The following is a 17,455-nucleotide window of genomic DNA, read 5'->3' as shown; positions in this document are numbered from 1 at the left end:
TTGGTAAACTAATTTGTTTATTTAATTTAATTATTTTGGCATTGAATACAGCGACCAAACAAATTTGAAATGAAATTTTATGTTAAAATTCATCAAATAACACAGTTTTGACAGTTATTATGCGATCTTACACGGAGAAAAAAGAGTTCCAAAAATCGTGAACATCCGTTCATGAAATTGGGAACCACGAACAAAATGTTCAAATTCCATGGTACGTGTTTGAAAATCGTACCATGGCATTTGAACACTTTGCTCGTGGTTCCCAATTTCATGAACGGGTGTTCACGATTTTGGGAACTGTTTTTTCTCCGTGTATATCCAAATAATTGATAAAACAAGATGAGGTGTCCGGGTTACGAAGCATTACGTTATTGCTCAAGACATAAATGTAAAAAAGGATGTAATACAAAATTTCTAAAAAGTTTCAAAACATATTATTCGGAGTGCAATTCAAAAAAATATTTCAGACAAAAAAAATAAATATACATTCTTCTGGATTTTGAAGTTCTTCGGATTGATTAGTTAAATATTGCAGCCAAATTTTATTTTTTATGTTTTCAAAAAAATTTCAATTATAATTAATTCTCTACTCAGCAAATTCAGTTCAAAAGCTTTGTTTTACGACTGTTCAAACGAACCCAACTCGATCAATTCCCCATTCTCATTTTCGTACAATGGCGAAACACTTTTAATCAAATTAAAGTTAATAGACCGCGCTCAAAAGAATAAACGCCGCGGCGGCGCCCGCGGGTTCTAATGCCTGTAATTAATGATCTTTACGGCAGCCCAGAACCATTTCCGAAAATTGTACTTCCCTCTAGTGTGCGTGTGTGTGTGTGCGTAAAACACAACTTTAAGGTGAGCGCGAATTGACCCATTCAAAAAAGATAGAATAAAAAAAAAAACTGGCGAACTTTACACCTCCTTTTTCATATTTTTCCCGCGCGGAATTGGCTGGCGCGCCGAAGCAAGAACATTGTTTTTTCGAGAGTGTAGAGTAGATTTAATGAGTACGCACGAGATTCTTCCAGTCGGCTGACTTTTACGGCAGCAAAGTTAGAACCCTCGGCGTGCTTCAATCAACGTAGACCTTTAATAGCGCACCGTCCAGAACTTCCTCCCCATTACGGGAGGGTGCGTGTGTGGTCCCTCAAGGTCAGAGTTCACCGGGTTGAACGCACCAGAAACACGTCCAATCCACGATCTGAGCTCCAATTATTATTCAAAAACAATCGGATTAGTCTGAGGTTGATCGTGCGCGGGTGTCTGTGCTCAATTATTGTTTTGACGGCCACTTTCTAGAGCAAGGCCCGGGGCGCGGCACTGGGTCAGTTTGGTCCGCGCGCCGTTCCCCGTAGAACGCTGCCACAAATCGAACGCGTAGAAAGGGGAGCAACCGGGCAACGTTGTTGCGCCAAACCAGAAGTTGGAAGAAATTGTGCAACCCGAGCCACAGCATAATAATCGATCCCGTTCTCCTGCGGACTAGTCCAGATCTTGGCGCATAGCTACGGGTCTGCATGTGCGTTTGGCTGTGCGCGAGCCTCTGTACAACACACATTCCGAGACGGTGCTTCCTGGAGTGATAGAGAGAGCGAGCGAGCGAGCGAGTTGGTGATCTCCAGGCCACACCAGCTCAAACGGTGATAAACAGTTAAATAATTATCAGAGTTGAGCGCTCTGCGAGCTTGGCTTGAGAGCAAGATATCCACGGCAGGAACTTTGAATGGATGGATCCAGTTCACGTCGTGGACAAACGCAGAAATGCATTCCTGCGTACAGAGCTGCCAACTAAGGATCTTGGAAGAAGGAAATGAAATTTTACGAGATTCCGATCTTTACTCCGTGGGTTGCAGACTGGATTTCGTCATGTATATGCAACGATTTTCCAACTCCGAAATATCCTATGAACTCATAGTTCAAAATATCTCCCATCCGTACACCAACATCAAAGGATGGGATTCGGAATTCTTTTTTTAAGGGGATAAGGGAAATTTTCCACGGTGTCTACAAGTGAGTTTCGCCTGAGTTGGACAGGTTTTAGGAAAGTTAATGGTCTAAGCAGTCACTCTGGGCTAGTGAAATTTAGCAAGGATTATAATCTTTGCTGCGTTGATTGCAGACTGGATTTCGTCATGTATATGCGGACTCCTAGGAATTCATAATTCGAAATATCACATCCGTGCACCAAGATTAAGGAATGGGATTCGGAAGACTTTTTTTAAGGGGATAAGGGAAATTCTCCTCGGTATCTACAAGTGAGTTTCGCCCGAGTTGGACGGGTTTTGGGAAGGTTAATGGCCTAAGCAGTCCAGTAACTCTTGGCAAGGATTCTAATCTTTGCTGCATTGATTGCAGACTGGATTTCGTCATGTATATGCAATAATTTTACAACTCCGAAATTTCCTATGAAATCATAATTCTGAATAACTCCCATTCGTACACCAACCATAAACATGGGATTCGGAAGACTTCTTTAAGGGGATAAGGGAAATTTTCCATGGTATTATCAAGTAAGTTTCACTTGCATTTGGACTCGTTTTGGTACGGTCTAAGCAGTCATGTTCAGCTAATAAAATATTACGAGATTCAAATCTATACAAAATATCTCGCACAAAACTTCGTGCATAAGGAGGTGAAATGTAACCTCCTTATCCCAGGTTCCCACCTGATAACGGAAAAGAACCTAGCCGAGAAGGCCCACGGCAAGCCAAGGTGCGTCTAATCATTGGGTACGTTTAATTGTGAGCGCGATCGGAGAAATTGGTCCTCGAGGGTTGATCGATCGGTACAAATGGAGAAATGATGATGACGGTGGCTGTGGTCGCTCCTAAGGAGCTAGCTCGGAGGAGTATCATTGCCAGTTGTGGCGATTGCTGGATTGTCGGATTAACGATGTTGGGCACAGTGAAAAATTGTGGAAATTGAATCCATTGACTCCAATTTTCATGCTACAAAAGCTGTCAAATTTGCGATCCTGTTGTTATTAAAAAAAGCTCCTCAGCTCCTTCAAGAGCGGCGTAGTCCTACATTAAATTTTAGAAAAAAGTATTTTTTCAATATTTTGTTCTGTGCAACAACTCCAATCAATTCAGCTTCACAATCGCCGGCAGCTTACACAAATCCAATCACGCTTGCGCTTGCCGAGAGCGTTGCAGTCGGAAGCATTAGCGCTAACGCTGCGGCCCTCGGCAACGTCATCGTTGGCAATTCTCGGCCGTTCTGGGCTGGTGCTAATCTAATTAGGGATTCCCGCTGGAGGTAGAATTACGTTCTCCATGAGCGCCTTTAGGAGCCGTTGGCTCCGATAATGTAAAGTTATGATTGAGGAGTGAGCATTTTGGATGTTTCAAACCTATTTGGTTCAGATATTTACTTGATTTTAGAAGCTGAACGATGACGGATGATCTTATCATGCGCTTACCTGTAAATAGAGGAGAAAGAAAACAATTTACTAAAACGATTTAAAGGTTCGTCACCAAGAGGCATTGAAGTCTCCGGAAAATCGTTGCCCTTCCCGTTAGCCAATCTCCGCAAACTTTTCCCCAACTGCACACCTGCAAGTGCAAATCGATTTCAAACGTGATTTGCCTTAGTTCTAGAGTCCCCCATTCTCTCATTTGCGCTCAATTCATCATCTAGAGAAGCACTTTGAAAACTGCTGCACCCCAACTCTTGAAGGCGATGAGATAATTGCTCAATATCTGTACACTTTCTGGTGATTAAAAGTTTCCAGCACGTTTTGGCGTTAGTTGGTTCTACTTACGAGTTTTGGTTTCAACAACTTTCGAATACATTAATTCGCGGATTCGAGCGCGAGCGCGCGCAATTTTCCTCTAACCAAGAAGAACGTTATCAATTCGGGCGGGTACATACGCGCGCGGTTCACAACAGAGTGCATCAGCCCGGGGGTCTGGGGGGCAAAAATACAGTATTGCAAGCGCAAATAGTAATCGAGATCGGGGATAGGAAAGAAAAAAAACTGAAGCAGAGCACTCTCGCCCCCTGGTGGAAAGTTGGATTAACGGACACTGCTGCTGCGGGGAGGAAGATGGATTGAATTTGCGCTTTGCGCAAAATGGACTTTTAAACTGCGCCGATTAACAGTTTCAACGCCTCGCGCGTAATGACATCGCAGAGCGCACACAGTTAGATCGGCAGCGAGTTCATGTGAGCGCTCAATGCAAATCGGTAATTTACAGGTTGGTCGTGCTTCTTTTTTTTGGCAAGTCTAAATTGGACTAGCCAAAAACTAGAGGCGAGACGAGCAGGTTAGCCGCTAACTAAACCGCTTGACTTGAGTAGACCTCCGCGCACTAACTAGACGCGCGGAGAAAGCAATTGCTGCGAAAATAAAACTGTCTTATCCGTTAATTTCATCTTGCGGGCGTTGATGGCAATGACGGGTTTTCCAACCCCCTCCGCCGACGGGCGTGAAATTTTTTGCCACACAGTTCACTTAGTGGGGTTGAGTTGGGGCTGATTAGACCCGGGGTTGAGCTGTGTGTGCAGTTATTGTGGGTGGATTTGAAGCTTTTAGTCGGTGTGTGTGGATTTGTTTGTGGCGTTCGAGATTTTTGAAAGCTGACGCTTGTCATGACTCTGCTTGATGTTTGTGACTCAACTGTTTTTGAAATTGACTATGATTTTGATGCTTCTTAAATTTACAAATTACAGGCGTTAAGAGTAGTCGGTTAGCTCAAAAACAAAAGCAGTGTCGAAAAGTATTACTTTTAGAAACATGTGCTGAAATAGTAGTTTATGCAACAAGTTGCAAAAAGAGGATTTTTTCAGCACGAGTCGTACATTTATCCAACGAGGTTCACCGAGTTGGATAAATACGAAGAGTGCTGAAAAAATCAAGTTTTGCAACGAGTTCCATACAAATTTTTTTGCAATTCCATAAAACACACACTGAGTGAAATTTTAAGTCAAATTTTCATGTATTTTGTTAATAAATCGTTTAAATCAAAAAATGGTGAAAAGTGTTACTTTTCGAAACAAGTGCTGAAAAGTTTAGCTTTTTGGCACCCATTTCAGTGCTGAAAAGTAAAACTTTTCAGCATTTATTTTGAAAAGTGTTGCTATTCGATTTTGTTATTTTTGGTACAGAAAAGTATGCTGTTTCGTCGTTCAAGAATGACAGGAAAAGTAAGTAGATTCACGACGGAATTGCAAAAAAAACTTGTTAATATTTTAGCACATTTTGAATGTTAGGATCGCAGAACGGAAAAAGACGTAAAAGCGTTGGAAATAATATCTGGAGTTTTTTTTTTGAAAAGGTCCAATAAACCAAATTTCCAGTTTTTGCTTTTTGGGTGTTTTTGAAACCGCCTTGAGTCAGGGGTATTAAAAAACAGCCAAAAACCAAAAACTGAAAATTTGGTTTATTGGACCTTTTCAAAAAAAAAAACTCCAGATATATTCTCATGAATTCATGATAATTTGAATATTTATTATGGTAGGATAACGAATTATCGAATGACCGAATGGTAGAATAACTGTAATGATGTGTAGAATTTTGTACTTTTTGTTTCAAAATTTTGAAAATCAAGCGTGACCTGAGCCAAGAAACAAAAACTTTAAATACAATTTCTACCAGCCTTTACAGTAAAAAAATGTGTAAATTTGGAAGATGTAATTTTGGAAGGTAGAATAATACATCGTTTATTTTGTAATTTTACCTCAAGTCAGACTGAAAAAGTGATATTACACAAGAAAAGTGGTAAATGTACACATTTTCGGAAGTAAAATCACACATTTTTTTCTGACTCAAAAGCAGAGTTGCCAGGTTGCCAGATAAATCTGGGAATGCCAGATTTTTCATGTGTCAGCCAGAATAAAGATTTACCCTTCTCTGTGCCAGATATTGACAGATTTTGCCAGATTTTTCACTTTATGCCCATCTTATACAATATTTTTGATTAAAATGAACGTATTTTATGGAAAATCAAATAAAAGTAGAATATGTTTTACAAAAAGAAGATGTAAATTCAACTTTTTAAGGTCATTAAATCAGTAAGACCTGAATTCTGAATTGAATTCTACAAAATTTTGAATCAATTCATATCCTGCCTCCCCTTCGCCATTCACAATTGTAAAATTTCCGTCTGCCAGATTTTTCCAGATTTTTCATCGATATATTTGATTTTTCAAATTTTGACCTGGTAACCCTGCTCAAAAGATATACTTCGTTTCAGATGTAATATTACCATGATTTTTTAACTATGTTATTAAAACTTTCAATATATTGTGATAATTTATGCTCCAATAGTTTGAAACTTAGACACGAATTTGTTTTGCTCGAGGCAATTAAAAAAATTGTCAAAAAATTGGACAAAAAAACCTTTGTAGTGAATTTTATCTTTCTGAATAGGGTAATTCTCTACCAACTCACACGAAATCGGGAAAAGTTGCCCCGACCCCTCTTCGATTTGCGTGAAACTTTGTCCTAAGGGGTAACTTTTGTCCCTGATCACGAATCCGAGGTCCGTTTTTTGATATCTCGTGACGGAGGCGGTACGACCTTCCATTTTTGAACATGCGAAAAAGAGTGTTTTCAATAATTTGCAGCCTGAAACGGTGATGAGATAGAAATTTGGTGTCAGGACTTTTATGTAAATTAGACGCCCGATTTGATGGCGTACTCAGAATTCCGAAAACGTATTTTCATCGAAAAAACACTAAAAGTTTTAAAATTCTCCCATTTTCCGTTACTCGACTGTAAAATTTTGAACATTTTATGGGAAATTTAATGTACTTTTCGAATCTACATTGTCCCAGAAGGTCATTTTTCATTTAGAACAAAATTTTTCATTTTAAATTTCGTGTTTTTCTAACTTTGCAGGGTTATTTTTAGAGTGTAACAATTCTACAAAGTTGTAGAACAGACAATTACAAAAATTTTGATATATAGACATAAGGGGTTTGCTTATAAACATCACAAGTTATCGCGATTTTACGAAAAAAAGTTTTGAAAAAGTTACTTTTTGCGTTTCTCTTTGTTTCGTCGTCCGTGTCTGTCGCGGGTGACCATGAACGGCCATGATCGATGACGACCAACTTTTTTGAAACTTTTTTTCGTAAAATCGTGATAACTTGTGATGTTTATAAGCAAACCCCTTATGTATATATATCAAAATTTTTGTAATTGTCTGCTCTACAACTTTGTAGAACATTGTTACACTCTAAAAAATAACCCTGCAAAGTTAGAAAAAACACGAAATTTTAAAATGAAAATTTTGTTCTAAATGAAAAATGACCCTTCTGGGACAATGTAGATTCGAAAAGTACATTAAATTTCCCATAAATGACATGTTCCAAAATTTTTACAGTCGAGTAACGGAAAATGGGAGAATTTTTAACACTTTTTTAGTGTTTTTCGATGAAAATACGTTTTTCGGAATTTGAGTACGCCATCAAATCGGGCGTCTAATTTACATAAAGTCCTTTGACACCAAATATCTCATCACCGTTTCAGGCTGCAAATTATTGAAAACACCTCTTTTTCGCATGTGCAAAATGGAAGGGGTCGTACCGCCCCTCCGTCACGAGATATCAAAAAATGGACCTCGGATTCGTGATCAGGGACAAAAGTTACCCCTTAGGACAAAGTTTCACGCAAATCGAAGAGGGGTCGGGGCAACTGCTGTGTGAGTTGGCGGAGAATTACCCAATACTTTAAAATTTAGTTTTTTGTTTGTTCTGGAGGTCATGTTACTTTTTTTTTTTTGTTATTTCATGTGTCATCATTTATCATTACTTAATCTTAAGATTTTGCCTTTAAATTGAATTTTAAGCAATTAGGATTAAAAAAAGTGTTCAATCATGGTTTAGGGCAAATTTTCATAAAACTTTGTATACTCTTTTTACTTCAAACATATACAGTGGACTCTCTCGTTGTCGATATTAAAGGGACCGTTGAGAGCGGAAGGTATCAAGTTATAAAACAAAAAAAAATCAAAGTATGGTTCTTGAAGGGACTGCAAAAATTATTGACAGCTGGAGCAATATTGATATCGAGAATATCGACAGACAAAGAGTCGACTGTAATCATATAATTTTCAAATTTGGTTGCTGACAATGATTAAAAATTGATTTTTGGCGATTTTTTAATAGATTTATCCGTTTTTTATACGGGATAAATAATGAGGTTTTTGTGAAGAACTTGCCAAAGCTAGAAAATCGGTGAAGCCTGGGTTGACTTAGCTATGCAAACCATCAGTTCAAAATTCCCACGAGTCCAAATCGTTTCAGCTGTTCAAGACTTCAACTTCGCTCGCCCCTGGTAAACCTAACCGCGCTCGATCGATCGAGTTTAGGGGAAAGACATTTCCTTGTCCTCTCCAACACCAACCATTTCTTCCCTTCCGACGTTCAGACGGCCCATTCTCACCGTCGTCGTCGCCATCCAATCTTACTTCCCATAATACGCCAGCGTCGCATCGCTGCCGCCGTAGAACGCAGCTAACTGTAACTCTTCTGTAAAAGCTCGCTCCCAAGTGCACGCGAGCAGCAGCATCTTGGTTGGACAAGTCGCGGGTAATTGTGGGGACACCGAGGCAACTAAGTATGCATTCTTACGCATACTTTGCGCGCAGAAGCTTGATGGGATCAGCAGCAGCACGGTGCTTCCTGCTTCGTCGAGCGTCGATCAACGTGAATGAACGTCTAGACCTGGTAGAGAGTTGCACCGACTAACCGACCAACGTCAACGGTGGTGATTCTGTCGAACGGTACTCGCAGTTACCCGAAGACTCTGTGTGTGTGTATGGTTGTGTGCGGGTTTGTGCGACCCCTTAAGATCTGATTACCTGTCCGGTGTGGTTTAGACCTTGTGGTTCTTGATCGGTGTTTGTGTTTTCACACAAACACATTCCTCCGGGGTAATCAGATTAATACGGGAGATTAGTGCGGGTAATTAGGAAGAAAACACGGGTTTAGAACAAATAATCCTGACCCTAATCGGGGGAGGCCGAGCTTCCAGAACATCTGGACACGCCGGGCATCACTTTCCGGACGAGTTAAACCCCATAATCAGCGGGCCAAGAATTCCGCACATGACGTGTGCACACCGGGACTCCGGGAGCATCCAACAATAGCTGAACAATCAACGGCCGCGTTAATCCCGTTGAACGAGCGAATTGATCAATTTGGGTATAGAGAGGTAGAGGTAGAGTTCATGCACTTGTTTGGCCGGGTCAAACCCGGGGGAGATCCCTTCGCCGCGTGTACGCCAATCAGCGCCAGACCAATCATCGATCGCACCTGAAGGAGGGCATGAGAATGCGAAAAATATACGAGAAAGGAAAAAAATAAGCACGGGAGAAATCAAATTACATCCCGAAAATAACCTCTGGTTGTGCGATGTATGGATTTTCGGACGAAAAGCAGCAAGGTTGGCCATCAACGCCGTGGAAGATGGTTCGGGAAGTGATGGGCGCGCGCACATGTGAAGGCTTGCTTCAGAAGCGGAGAACAGCACGGTGAAAACAAAATTCTGGTGCAAAGGTTACAATGCCGAAATTAGGGGGGAAAATATCGAAATTATGAGGGGTCCAGAGAAAATACTCGCCCTTGGGGTGGAACGGAGAAAGAAAGAATACAGGCGGATTTTTTCTGGTTGGTCAGGTTATTTTTGGATCGCGTTGATGAAATTTCAAAAAGAGATTTCAACTCCAAGATAATCCAGTGAACAAAAGAAGTAAAAATTTTTCCTTGGTCCAATATCATGATTCTTTAACTGCCGTTACCTTTTCTGAGTTGAGAAAGCTTGAAGTAATATTTTCTATGAATTTCAATTCTACTATCATTTTATTTATGATTCACTAAATAATAGAGGTGGGCAAAATCGCTCTTTTTTAGGAGCCGCTCATTTTCGTTCGCTCATTAAAAAGAGCCGCTCTTTTGAACGGCTCATTCGCTCTTTTTCAAAATTTGGATGAAAAAGTTTTTTTAAGAATCGTGTGATTTTATAACACATTGGACTTTTATAAATTATTTGAAATTAAACTGAAAACGAGAAGATGCCCTTGAAAACCATAGGTCTTGGTGGTCTTCATGTCAAGATTTCTACTCGAACCTAAACATTAGATTAATAGAATGGCATCCAAACTTAAATCTAGCATGCCGGAAAAATTGCCAGTAATTTTAAAATTGTATTAATTTCTACATGAATTGAAATAATGTTAATATTTTATTTGTAGAAAATATTCTGTGAACTTTTCTACATTCTGATTGAATCGATAAAATATTCAGTATTCAGTACATTTTGGTAAGATTTTAACAAATCATTTACTTTTGGGATTAATTTTTATAAGCATTGACATTTTGAAATTGCATTTCAAATTCTCAAAACAAATTTGATACTATTTTTTTGAAAATTCAGTAAAATATATTTATATCAAAATCATGCCATCTTGAAACGGTTCTTTCAAAAGACCGGAGATTAAAAAGAACCGCGGTTCTTTTTGTGAGCCACGGTTCGTTCGCTCTTTTCAATGAACCGGATCTTTGAGCGGCTCGCTCTTTTTTTGCCCACCTCTACTAAATAAGGATCTAAACACATGATCTTCTTTAAAAACATTTTTATTGAAAATTATTTTGATTTATCAACAATGTCTCGAAAATTTGTGATAAAATTTTCATTATTCAAAATATAAATTTTTGAATTTTTAAATTTTAATATCAAGTCAAATATTTAAAAATGTTCAAAATAAGGCATTTTTAGCTGGATCATAATGTTCGACTTGTTTTTTTTTTTCGGATGAGGAAGTAAAATGTCGGTCCCGGCCTTGGTTGTTAGGCCGTTAAGTCATTCCAGGTGTAGGAGTCGTCTTCACGCCATAAGTACAAACAACACACCAAACCAAGCCTACTCCGGTGGAATCGCTGGCGGTGGTTGGACTCGCAATCCAAAGGTCGTCAGTTCAAACACTGGGGTGGAAGGTTCCTTGGAGTAAAAAGAGGTTTGGATGCTCTCCCCATTCAAGCCTTCGGACTCCTAGGTTCGAGCAGAAACTTGCAATAGAGACCACAAAAGACCCGAGGGTCGTTAATGTGGATGGTTTGATTTTTTTTGTTTTTTTTTTTTTTAATTTCGAAATTATTTTGAAAGTGAACAAAGCTTTAAATTTCACAAAAGCATAATATAGCTTCTGAGATATGAAACATCAGTTGAAAAATCAGGGTTGATTAGGTGACATTGAAGAAATTCAACTTTTCAAAATTTATCACATAGTCTAAAAGTGAAAATTGTTGAAAATTTTCTCAGCTTTCCTAAAGTATTTTTTCGATGGGTGGTTTTTCATAAAATATTTTGAAATAAAAAACATCCATTATTTATCAACTTGATAATGTCTACAACTTAAAAGCTGATCTTTTTCGATCGCAAATTTGATTGGCAGATAAAAATTATTATTAAAATATTGTATGAAAATATGTTCATTAATTTCAAAAAGGCATATATTTTTTTAAATTCATGACTCCGGCACCATCCTAAACTCGGAGCAACAGATGCCATTTGTGTCCCCGAACTGATAAGTAATTTGAAAAAATAATTTATATCATATTTTGTTAGGAATTTGACGTAGTGTAATGATAAAATCGGGATTCTTTTGCTGTGTTTTTTTTTGTTTTATTATAAAGACTTCACACCATTGTTCAAATGTTTAGCGGAAAATTTTGATCATAAATTATCAAGTGCTTCAATATTATCTTTTTTCTTCCTGGATTTAACAGTTATCTCATAACACTTATTCCTATCAAATTTTGCTTTTATGCTGTGTTTCATTATTACTTAAAAGTTCAATTTATAACCCACAGAACCCAATTGATCAGAAAAAATACAGATTTTCGAATATTAACATGGACATTTTTAATCAGCTCGCAAATTGAAAAGTTATAAATCTACAATTGATAATATCATTGAAAAAGGAAAATTTAACTGAAAAATGTTATTGATTTTGTTGAAATTTGGTCAGCTGTAGAACTCTTATGTTTTTTTATCCTGAATTCAATTTGGCACAATTACTCACTTTTGTCTAAAGTCTAAAAAGTAGTGTGCTCGGAAGTAATTAGTTTTTTAGATTTATGATCGTTTTGCACTAGACATGCTCATTTTCCCCAAAAAAGTCATAATGATGCCTAAATTCAACATTTGTTTAGAAGTTTTAAGAGCTTCTGATTTTTTTTTATTTGGACTTCCAAGTAATACCGCAATAAACCTCCAAAATTTCCCCCTCCTCAAACCACTGATAGTGCGCACTTTCCAAACCTCGAACCTCGAAAAAAAAAAACTTTTCCTTTTCCCCGATACCCACTGCATTGAGAGCTGACATATTCCACTTAGACCAGAAGAGTGTTTGAGGGAAAATGTGTGCAGAAAAATCCGACCACTTCCGGGGCCATCAAAACGGCTATTGTGCAACACCGCTCAAGTGCTCCCATTTTTTTTCGTTGTTTCTCCTCGAAGTCAAAAGCTCAAAGCCCAAGAGATAATTTTCGCTTTTTTATGTTTGGGGAGCGCGCGCGAGAAAACCACTGATTGCCCCTAAAAGGTTGTAATTGGGTGTTTTGTGAGGGGTGTAAGAGATTTCGCCTTATCACTCGCGCAAAACGTGATCGACTTTTTTTTTTGCTCTGCTGCTGCTGGACTTGATTGCTGAGTTTGCTGAATGTTTGTTTTCTGGAGCAGTTTTTTTTTGCTAGATTTGCTTCCAACTGGTTGTGGGATGTGTCATAATTAGAGACTTTGGTCGAACCAACAGTGGCTAGTGTTTTTTTTTGCTCAGTAGGTCCCAATTGCTGGGATCTGTTGTTTTTTTTTGCTTAACTTTGATTGAGGCGCGCAAAGAAAGTGCGCGCTTTTACTGATCTAATTAATTGAAATTACGGGGGAAGGCTCGATGGGCGCTCGATGCCTTGATGAGTGGGTTTAAGAGAGACTTTGAGGCTGGTGTCTGATTGTCAGGTTTGTCTGCGACTCTGGGCTGTTTTCTCACAGTTTCCGATCTTCACAAGTTAAAAGGTACCAATTGGAGATGGTTGATTTCGATATTTTTTGTTGTTGTTGTTATATATTTTTTTCCACTTTTCCTCTCGCTAATAGCACCTTGGTGGGTGTTGATTAACTCCCAGGTGGGATTGTGATCACTTTCTGGTATGCTCTGTGAGCTGGTTGTAACCCGATGGTTAGCTGTGTTTGATCGCAGCGGAAATGATCCGTTTTTGGGGAAAACACTTTCACACCTTTTGGTGGGAACTTTGAATTGGAAAATCAGAAACATTTTTTTTGCATTTTTTGAAGCTTTTGCTCAAGCTTCCCTGCACCGTGCGGTACACGCGGTTCACTTGTACCTCGGGTTTGCTTTGCGCCTGCTTTGTTCGGTTTACACCCGTACCCGACTCACACGAGCCGAGGGTATTTTGGTTCATCGTACCAGCGCGACTTTGTGTCTGGCACTCACCCATGGCATGAACCCGGTGCATGAACCTTACTCGGCACGAACCGGTATTGGCGGTACAAAACGGGTTCAATACCATGGCGCGTACCACAGCACGCTGGGTTCATGCCATGGGTGAGTGCCAGACACAAAACCGATGGGGCGAGCCGAGAGTGTCGTGATGCGCTGGTACGATGTACCAAGAAACCAATACACAAATGGGTTCAGGCACGTACCGAAGCTAGAAAACCAAACCCGCGGTGTGCGTTGGCACTGGCGCATGGGAAGCTTGCTTTTGCTCCTTCTTTTCGAAAATCAAGAGGAGAGATTCTCTTGAACCTATTACCGAAAAATATTTTGAAATCGACATTTGAACTGATTTGAAAACATTTTCTAATGCTTGTCTTTTCCCATTATCAAGAGTTTAGACTTATTCAAACTAATTTTTTTTTCAAGTTTTAACGTATTTTTGAAGCCTTACGTTACCAGTTTTAATACGTTTGCGAGATTCGAAAGGGTGTGTTTTTCTCAATTTGTTGCTAAATTTTCTTCGACAAACATGTAAACCATGACACAGAAAAATTAAAGTTGGCTAGGTTCATAAATGTATTTCAATCGCCTTTTTAAAAAATCTGTTGAAAAATACTGGCTTTTTTTTTAAAAAAAGCTAAAAAAACTACATATTTTAAATTTGTTACCAAAACTACTTTTTTTGGCAGATACAAATTTTACATTTAGTTTAAATCTCCTAACCAAAAAGTTAAAAAAATCAATCAAAATTTTACTTCGGTAAACATGTAAGTTTACCATTTTCCGGTGTAGTGCTACTTCTTCAACATAAAAAGCGCTTTAAAAAAATATCATAAATAAGATGAGGTCACAATATCACATTTTTTTCATTAAAATGCTTTGAACCAGCGGGCAAAAAAAAATTATGAAAAAAAATATTTTTATAAAATTGAACTCTTTAAAGCTTATAATTTCAAATTGTATTTTGGGACTACATTTCGGCAAAAGACGAACAATGGTGAGAAAAATGATTCATTGACTTTATGCGAAATTTTGATAGTAGCATTAATAATATACACAGAAAAAAAATTTGAATTTCTGAATGTTGAAAATTTGGTAGGTTGAATATTACCTCTTTTTTTGAGTCATATTACATAAAAAATGTGTAAAAATGTGAACCTGATGAATATTCATCAAAAACTGATGAAAGTTCATCATTTTCTGGGGTAAAATTTATCATTTATTTTGCCACAAAATCTGTCACCATTTTCTGATGAATATTACCATCATTTTTTTTCTGTGCCTGAAACATTTTGTGCATTTTTTGCCAAATATTTAAGAAAACTTGGCTAGAAATTTGATAAAATAGTAATTGACTCAACAGACTTTTTTTCTTGTATTTAGTTGATATCTTTTATTTTTCAAAATAAATGCTTCGATCCTTATTTCCAATGTTCTCAATTTTTTGTTCATTTACTCTACTCAAGTTTGAATGAAACAAAAAAAAAGTGTTATTTTTAGGTATTATAAGTATTAAATGATGGAAACTTATTTTCAAGGTATAATAAACCGTCTTCACTTCTATTTGCATAAAACCTTGATTTTTTTAGAACTAAGAGTAAAAAATAATCTAGACTTATATTGGAGAACTTATTTTTTTGATGCGCATTTTGAGTTCCATATTTAGCACACAGCAAAAAATCGGATGGTGAAATCGCATGCACAAGCATGCACATCACCGACCAAAAGACACTTTATATTACACACTGCATGTATAATTTTTGAAAACGCAAAAAAAAAGTTGCAACCACGGGATTAAAACCCAGCACCAACAGTAAGGACTGGCGCCTTAGCCCGCTCGGCCATCAGACCGAAAGGATAAACGCATATATGAGCTTAAAATTTCGGTCAAGTAGCTTTACCATACTGATGGGCTACACATTTCAGGGTGCAATATTGCATAGATTTTCATAATATAATGCAAAATTTACTTACACACAGCTTGATTACTACTTTCGTTTTTGTGTACGAAATTATATTTCAAATTGCCAAATGCGAAATTTGTGTTTTGAAATATAGAAAAACAATTTTCTGTGAAAACAAAAGCGATGTTCAAGCTACTTCTAAAACATTTTTTTTGCAAACAAAATAGACGTGGTAAATTTAGTACGTTGGAAAAATCAATATTATTTGTCAGTAAATTGTTCTTTAGTAATTAAATTTCAGTGGCTTTATTTATTCATCGTTTTTTGTACACGGATGTTGAAGAAACTAATTGTTTTAAAATAATAGAAAGCTTCATTTTTTTTAACAAACTAAGATAATTTTTTTAAAAACTTGTACAAATCAAAAAATGCTGCCCTGCTCAATGTCCTGTTTTCAAGACTTTATAAGCCACAAATATTTCCTCAATCCATGTATCATCGAAACCGTCTCAACGAACCCACATTCAAAATAAAACAGTGTCAATTTTCGAAAAACCTCCTCCAACTCCATCTCAATCTGTTTTCAATTGCACTGCAAACGCACTCGAGAAGTGCCCAATTCAGCCCTCGCACGTGCGTCTCCATAAGTTCGTTGGTGGAACTTCCCAACCACACACTCTCCAGCCCAACGACCAACCCAAATATTTTCTCCTCTTCGAGATGCAATCAAAAAACACTCGGCGCACAATTGAATTCAAGAAGTGGCTAACCAATTTCGACTGGGTTTGGGGGGAGAAATGGGAAAGCAAATTGTGTTCTTAATGGAGGAAAGAAAAAACAAAAAAAAAATCCATTATCGGTCCCACCGCCGAATTCCGGAACGAGCCAGTCAAAAATCGGAAAATTTTTGATTGACCCTAAAAGGTTTCCGAGAGGCATTGGACGACCTCCGGGTTCTGGGTGTACGCAGCCACCTTAATTGAACTTTCATTCGAAAATCGAGGGATCGCGCAAGCGTTCCAAAACGGTCGATCTTTATGAGAGCAGTGAACGTTAAATATTTTTTCTTTCGTTCGAAGATCTTCGTTCGCACTAATTAAGAAATGGCGCGGCGCCGATCATCGACATCTGGGAAGTTCTCGAGATCGGTATCTTGCACAAACGCCAAATCTCCCATGCATCTCTAATTGGCGATGACTTGGCAGAATCGGGGGGGCCGAGAAAAACGGTTCTCGGGGGCTTTTGGGTTGAGGAATTTCGAGGTCCACCGGCTAATCAACAGGCTTCATGGGCTGGATCGATCATCTTCTTCGCATTTTGGGAGTGAAGAAAGTGAAGATTTCTTCGGCGGCCCTTCGATCGATGATGCTCCGGATAACCGGTGAGGACTCTTACCTTGCTACGAGGAATCTCTGGGTCCACGGCAGCAGTTCTGCACGCTGCTTGGGGGGCTGGATCTCCTCGCGACTTCTGTCTGCTACTCACAACACTTGTATCGCACTTTGGTCTTGGCTATCTCTTTCCGTGGGTTAGCTAACTATTTTTTGCTCGCGGCAAAAAAACGAACTTTTTCGAGATTTCGTGGCCTTCGTCAGAATTTCACTTCTGGTGGTGATGAGGATCGCGCTTGAACGCTTTCCCGCAAAATCGCACTAACAGTAGTTTGTTTCCCCCTTTCCTTGCTTCTAATTGCCTCGATTGCTTCCCAGCGATTCTCGCTTCTTCTCAACACTCTGCTTCTGCGCAAGCTCAGAAGAGATCGGGCTTCTTTTCCACTCCGGAAACTGTTTGTTCCTTCGAACACAATTCGTTACACTGTGAGCACACAGAACAACTTCCTAGCCGGAAACGGGACTCCTCGGCTCGGTCGCGCTTTCCTGCAGGAAGAAATTGCTTTCTTCCAGGCTACCACTCGGCGCACACACACACTCTGGGAGCTGCTCCTGGTGCTGCTACTGCTGCGGATCTCGTACGATCTTGACCGTACGAAGGTTGGCACTTAACTAAAGAATACCGATCGGCGCTAGGTTGTTATATAAGTTTTCTTCTCCTCTCGGACACGACTACGGCCGTGATCTT

The 17,455-nt window shown here is 38.8% G+C and overlaps 1 long non-coding RNA gene across 1 annotated transcript in view; it reads right to left on the bottom strand.

Annotated features, from left to right (window-relative positions):
• Window positions 1-17,455, bottom strand: part of LOC119765133 — a 76,067-nt gene extending 58,612 nt beyond the window's left edge. Inside the window, exon 1 of the long non-coding RNA XR_005276516.1 lies at window positions 16,772-17,455. This is a non-coding gene — a long non-coding RNA (uncharacterized LOC119765133). The remainder of the gene's footprint in view (window positions 1-16,771) is intronic.

This window comes from Culex quinquefasciatus, chromosome 1 (assembly GCF_015732765.1).
Source record: "Culex quinquefasciatus strain JHB chromosome 1, VPISU_Cqui_1.0_pri_paternal, whole genome shotgun sequence".
NCBI classification, from domain to species: Eukaryota; Metazoa; Arthropoda; class Insecta; order Diptera; family Culicidae; genus Culex; species Culex quinquefasciatus.
This window is presented reverse-complemented; position numbering and strand designations above follow the sequence as displayed.